General features: G+C 46.0%; 1 pseudogene; it reads left to right on the top strand.

Moving 5' to 3' along the window:
- The first annotated feature begins 291 nt into the window (after window positions 1-291).
- Window positions 292-2,234, top strand: LOC136936097 (C-X-C chemokine receptor type 4-like; annotated as a pseudogene).
- The last annotated feature ends 4,359 nt before the right edge of the window (window positions 2,235-6,593 follow it).

Here is a 6,593-nt window from a genome sequence, read left to right as displayed (position 1 = left end):
AAGGGAACTCATTTGTCCGACTGAGATGAGGAAGTCTATTCTTCCAACCGGGATGAGGAAGTGCATTTCTCCAACAAAGACGATGGGGGGAAGGGTGCTCATTTGTCTGACCGAGATGAGGAAGTCTATTCTTCCAACCGGGATTAGGAAGTGCATTTCTCCAACAGAGACGAGGCAGTGTATTTCTCCAACTGAGACGAGGAAGTGTAGTCCTCCTACCAAGACTTGTATGGGCTCTGGGGGTGAATGTGAGAGATATTAAACTCCACTGAAGGGAGAAGTGTACTCAGCTCCGCTCAGCAGAGGAGACAGAGACCCAGGCTCCGCTCAATCATGTCCTACTATGAGGTATGCAGCAAGGTCTTATTCAGCTTTGTTGTTGTATTTATGTATCTATGATTTGTAGGTGTACATTGAAGGTCATTTTACAACTGCTCCCCAATGGAAGGTCCCACAGTCACAATGTGGCAGGTCTGTCTAGTTCTTTTGGGTCTTTGAAATCTATCTTTAGATAAAGGATATTTATAAAAAGGATAAAGGATCATTATAGTCTGGAAAGTTGGTCTCAGCAAATAGAAAGATGATTGTGCAACTTGAAAAATATATGTTTGGTCAAGAATCTTTTCAGTTTTGACCAGTCATCATGTCATCCTTTTTTACCAAGGCAAGTTATGGTGGCTTGTGAAACTGCTTATTCTCTCTCACTTAATCTACTAGTGTCTTTCTATGTATCTCATGACTGTTGCCATCTCTCCCCCCCTCTCCTATCTGTCTCTCTGTCTCTCTGTCTCCCTACAGCATATTGTGTTTGACTATGACATAAACTACACTGGTTCTGGCGACTTGGGGGTGGCCCTGGAGGATCCGTGTGACCTGGATCAAGTTATAACCCCTGACCTCCAGTGTTCCTCCCTGTGGTCTACGACTTCATCTTTGTCCTGGGCATCACTGGGAACGGCCTGGTGGTGATGGTGCTTGGCTGCCAGCGCAGGTGAGAATAAAGATGGATGATGAAGACGATGACAAAGATGATATTAGTTTAGTTCATTAGTAAGTTTAGTTAGTTACTTTGTACATTTTAATCATAAAAAAATTAAGATCCATACATTCGTTTATTGTATGCACCTACCTGTCACAGTAAATTCCTTGTTTGTGTGAACACATTACATGGCGGATAAAACAAATTCTGATTCTGATTTAGAAGATGACACACAGAGGGTTTTATCTGATTGTCCCCAGGTCAAAATTGAGTCTGACAGACCGCTACCAGCTGCACCTCTCTGCTGCCGATCTTCTCTTCGTGCTGACGCTCCCGTTCTGGGCAGCGGATGCCGCACTGACGGACTGGCGTTTTGGATTAGGCACCTGTGTGGCCGTGCACGTCATCTACTCGGTGAACCTGTATGGGAGTGTGCTCATCCTGGCCTTCATCAGTCTGGACCGCTACCTAGCCGTGGTCAAAGCAACAGACGCGCACACCTCACGCACGAGACAGGTACTGGCACGGAGACTGGTGTTTGTAGGTGAGCTAGGTCTCTAGCATCATCCCTTATCTCTCTCTTTCTCACAACGTGCCCATGCCTCAGATGTACAGAGGTACATCTTCACTTGTATTCTCCATCTCCTGATCTAACCACCAAATCTCCTCTTTGTCTCCCTAACCCCTCTCCTTTTCCAGGAGCATGGTTGCCTCTCTTGGCAGTGTCAGACAAGTGTTTGCCAAGACTTGGGAAGCAGGAGATGGGATGATTGTGTGCCAGCGCTTATACCCAGCTGACAACGCTCCTCTCTGGGTGTAAGTGTTCCACCTGCAGCTGGTGTTGGTGGGCTTGGTGGTACCGGACCTAGTTTTACTGGTGTGTTATTGTGTCATCGTGTCCAGGCTGACCCGCAGCGGCCCTCTGCAGGGGCAGAGACAGAAGCGCAGAGCTGTCAGTACCACTGTGGCATTGGTCCTCTACTTCTTCCTGTGTTGGCTCCTGTATGATGCTGGAATCACTGTGGATGCCCTCATGCGCCTATAGGTCCTTCACAGGGACTGCAGTCTGGAGGTGGTGCTGGTTGTGTGGCTGGCGGTGGCTGAACCAATGGCATTTGCCCACTGATGTCTAAACCCGCTGCTGTATGCCTTCCTGGGGGCGGACTTCAAGTGGTCCGCCAGACGGGAGGACTCAACACTCGGTTGCGTCGTCTCCAGTCTGAAGATTCCACCTCCTAGACGCCCAGGAACCTGAGGATCAGTGATGGTGACCACAAGGTCACCATCACTGATGTTGTTGTTTTTAAGTTTGTTTATATACAATAACATTTCGAATTAAATGTTCTCACTTTTTGTGTTACTCTTCCTGTCTCTCAGAGTTGTCAGTGTGTGTGTGTGTGTGTGTTAGTTTCAATTATTTTGGAGGTGTTTACCCTTCCCTCCTCAGTTAGTGCTGTGGTAGTCTTGGATGTGTCTACATGACTGTCATCATCACACACCAACTATGACTCATCTTTGACTCATGATGGTTTCTGAACAAACGCATGTCAAAAGCATTGAAACATTATATTGAGAAAGAAACTAGGTTTCAGACTAGTGGCTTGGACCAGGTGTATGCTTCCTCCTTCTCCTCCTCCTTATTTTAGAATATACAAGGAGCAAAACACATTATTACAATGCCACATTAGTGGCGGTGTTGTAATACACAACGCGGACACGGCAGGGGGGTAACAAGGACCCTGAGACAGCGCGAAGGATAAAGAAAATGTTTAACTTTATTTTTTTATCATGAAAAGTTGTCACAACATAGCTGTGGGTCAAAACAACCCTGATACCGCGCGAAGGATAAAGAAAATGTTTCACTTTATTTTTTTATTATGAAAAGTTGTCACAACATAGCTGTGGTTCAAACTATTGTAAATATCCTTTGGCCTCTTCTCCAATTGGCCTTGATACAATCTAATCTAAAATCAAATGAGAGTGAATAAGAGATAATGGTAGAGGGATGGTGTTCCACTGTTCTGCTTCTCTTTTTCGCCACTCCTATGAAACTTTTCTGGGCACCACTGCTTAGTGGCTAGTCTAGAATGGCTATTAGGCCAAGGAGTGAAGGTGGGGGCTTGGTCAGCCCACAATGTCCTGAAATATTGTGGTGCGTCTCCCCAAGCTCGCGCGTGTGTCAAGGGCTCTGGCCCCTTGTGTGTGTGAGAATTTGGAGCACGCACGCAGAGGAGCAGAGGGAGGATTTGGGGGAAAAGCCCTAGCAATTAGCCAAGCATGCATATTTGAAATATTCACAATAAATCTACTTTTCATCTTACATTAAACTTTTTCTCAGATTTGTGTACTAAGCATTCTGAAGAGTCTTTTTGAACTTGTGACTGAATCAAAGTATCACTTTTTGACCGGCGGATGTGTAAAGCATTATTTTAGCGTCAGCGATAAATTCAATTACCTTTATTTCAATCATTTTTGGAGATATGAAGTTGCCTTTGCACATGGTAACATGTGGTAGTGTCTTCCTCGTGACATACCAAGTTTGGTGTTAATATCTCAAAGATTTGCTGAAATATGATCCAACTTCCTGTTTGGTTGCTTTGCTGCCGATTTTGATTTGCTGTACCGGACAAACGGTTTTCAGAATCAGAATAGAAAATCAGAAATCCCTAGGATGCCTTTTGTGAGGCTCAGTTTGGAGATAATCTCTGGCAATTTTGAAGAAAATTTGACCAAATATGTAGGAGGAGTAGCGAAAAAACGTGTTTCCTTAATCTTTATTGTACAGAAAAATCCAATATGGCGGCCGTTATAGGTTCTTGAGACTTTTTTGTTCCTCATGAGAAATAAGGCATATGTAATGAATTTCAGAATTTTGGGACTTATGGCCTGCAAATGGCATCACTTTTAAAATTGACATATTGGGGTGTGGCCTGTAGCGCCACCTATTGTCTAAAGTGACCCATGTTTGGTAATGGTCTGCAGTTTAAACATGCCAAATTTCAAAACTTTTAACAGCTCTGGTCTAGGGGCTGCCATTGAATCCCATGGAACCAGCATTGTAATACTAACAAAAACAATAGGTTCCCTCCTACCGGAGGAACCCTAATAATAATAAGAATACTAACAAAAACAATAGGTTCCCTCCTACCGGAGGAACCCATATAAATATAGCTGCAAGCAGCGATGCGGGTTCCTCCGCAAACTGGCAAAATATTATAAACATGTACACTGTAGAAGATCGAGAGTTGAAAAAATCGGGTTGAGGACTTTTTGAGCTATTGAGCCATTTCATGGAGAAGAGGAAAAATAATAATAACTAGAGAGGATACAATTTCTGGGGAAATTGTAGGGTGTGCTTGCTTGCGTCGGTTGCAGATGGGTCCATTTAATAAACATTTACATTTAGTCATTTAGCAGACACTCTTATCCAGAGCGACTTACAGTAAGTACAGGGACATTCCCCCGAGGCAAGTAGGGTGAAGTGCCTTGCCCAAGGACACAACGTCAGTTGGCATGACCGGGAATCGAACTGGCAACCTTCGGATTACTAGCCCGATTCCCTCACCGCTCAGCCACCTGACTCCCTAAACAAGCTGAACCCCCTTTGAAACAAGCTATTCTAACCACGTTGTCACCGGCAGTATTTTTCAGATGGAATCGCGATTCAAACAGTACTAGTACCATCTGCTGACTGCAAACACGTAAATAAGCTTGATATTTATTTAGGGGGAATGGCTAATTCAAAAAAAGTTTGCTGGAAGCGATCATTGTCAGTAACAAAGCCAAAAGCGACTTTTTGGTCTCAGTCTAGAGCCCTGCCTGGAGAAGCTGAATTGTGCTACGAGCAAGCTACTGTATCCTAGTGCTAGCTGCTGTTGCTAGCCAAACTACACTGAGGGGATTGTTTGAATGCGACGGAAATTAAAAACTTTTTGACATAAAGTTTAGGCTGTGGCATTGAAGACAGTGATGCACCACACAAGCTTGAGTTTAAATACATTCTTTAATGTGACATTACTTACTGTACATGCAAGTCTTGAATTGATTAAATGTATAATGCTGCTAGTACACCAAGGCACAATACGATACTTTCTGTGCAACAGTCTATATGCACGTCGTATCTAATGCGTCGTTGCTAACGTGTGCCGACGTTGTGACGTTGAGTTCGTTGACATAAGGCACTTTTTTGCCACAAAAACTGAATTTAAACTTAAACCATGCAACGGAACGTAAATAAAAATATATGCAACTCAATCGCTACCAAGACAAAACTTTTGACACCTACGCTGTCTATGTAGTCCAAATATTGACTGAGGCTTAGGGGTGGGAACAGAAAGAAAAAGAATATATATGAGAGAACAAAGGTTGCGCCCTTGCCGAATGCAAAGCACACCCAATAATACTAATAATAACAATAGGTTTTTTCCTGACGGAGGAATCCTAATAATAATACTAACAATAACAATAGGTTTCCTCCTGACGGAGGAATCCTAATAATACTAACAATAACAATAGGTTTCCTCCTGGGGGGTATTTCAGAAAGCAGGTTATGCAACCCCTCCCTGAGTCACCACCTTACAGCGGTGGAGGGGTTTGCATGTCCTAGTGATCCTGGAAGCTATGTTGTCAGGGGCTTTATGCCCCTGGTAGGGTCAGCCAAGGCAAACAGGTTCCAGGCGAAGGACCAGACAAAGCGTGGCTCAAAAACCTACCATGAAGAAAACAAACAATGGCCCCTGCCCGGAGGGTGTGCTCCAACTTTAGGGGGATCACGCATGTCGCGGCGGTAACCCTCGGACCCGGAGGTGAGGGAAGCCGTCAAGCTGAAAAAGGAGGCCTATCGGACTTTGTTGGCTGGTAGGACTCCAGAGGCAGCTGATGTGTACCGGCAGGCCAAGCGGAATGCGGCTTTGGCGGTCACGGACGCAAAAACCTGGGCGTGGGAGGAGTTCGGCGAGGCCATGGAGAATGACTTCCGAACGGCTTCGAAAAGGTTCTGGACCACCATCCGGCGACTCAGGAGGGGGAAGCAGTGCACTGTCAACACTGTATATGGTGGGGATGGTGCGCTGCTGACCTCGATGGGGGACGTCCTGGATCGGTGGAAGGAATACTTTGAAGACCTCCTTAATCCCACCAACACGCGTTCCGATGTCTGGGAACATTGGGGGGGGGCCCTTCTATCTCTGGGGCTGAGGTTGCCGAGGTGGTTGAAAAGCTCCACGGTGGCAGGGCCCCTGGGGTGGATGAGGTCCGCCCGGAGTTCCTTAAGGCTCTGGATGTTGTAGGGCTGTCTTGGTTGACATGACTCTGCAACATCGCGTGGACATCGGGGACAGTGCCTCTGGACTGGCAGACCGGGGTGGTGGTTCCCCTCTTTAAAAAGGGGGACCGGAGGGTGTGCTCCAACTTTAGGGGGATCACACTCCTCAGCCTCCCTGGGAAAGTCTATTCAGGGGTTCTGTAGAGGAGGGTCCGTCGGATTGTCGAACCTCGGATTCAGGAGGCGCAATGTGGTTTTCGTCCTGGCCGTGGAACTGTGGACCAGCTTTATACCCTCGGCAGGGTTCTGGAGGGTGCATGGGAGTTCGCCCAACCAGTCTACACATGTTTT

This window comes from Osmerus mordax, chromosome 26 (assembly GCF_038355195.1).
Source record: "Osmerus mordax isolate fOsmMor3 chromosome 26, fOsmMor3.pri, whole genome shotgun sequence".
Classification (NCBI taxonomy): domain Eukaryota; kingdom Metazoa; phylum Chordata; class Actinopteri; order Osmeriformes; family Osmeridae; genus Osmerus; species Osmerus mordax.
Note: the sequence above shows the minus strand (reverse complement) of the source record. Positions and strands in the feature narration are given on the sequence as shown.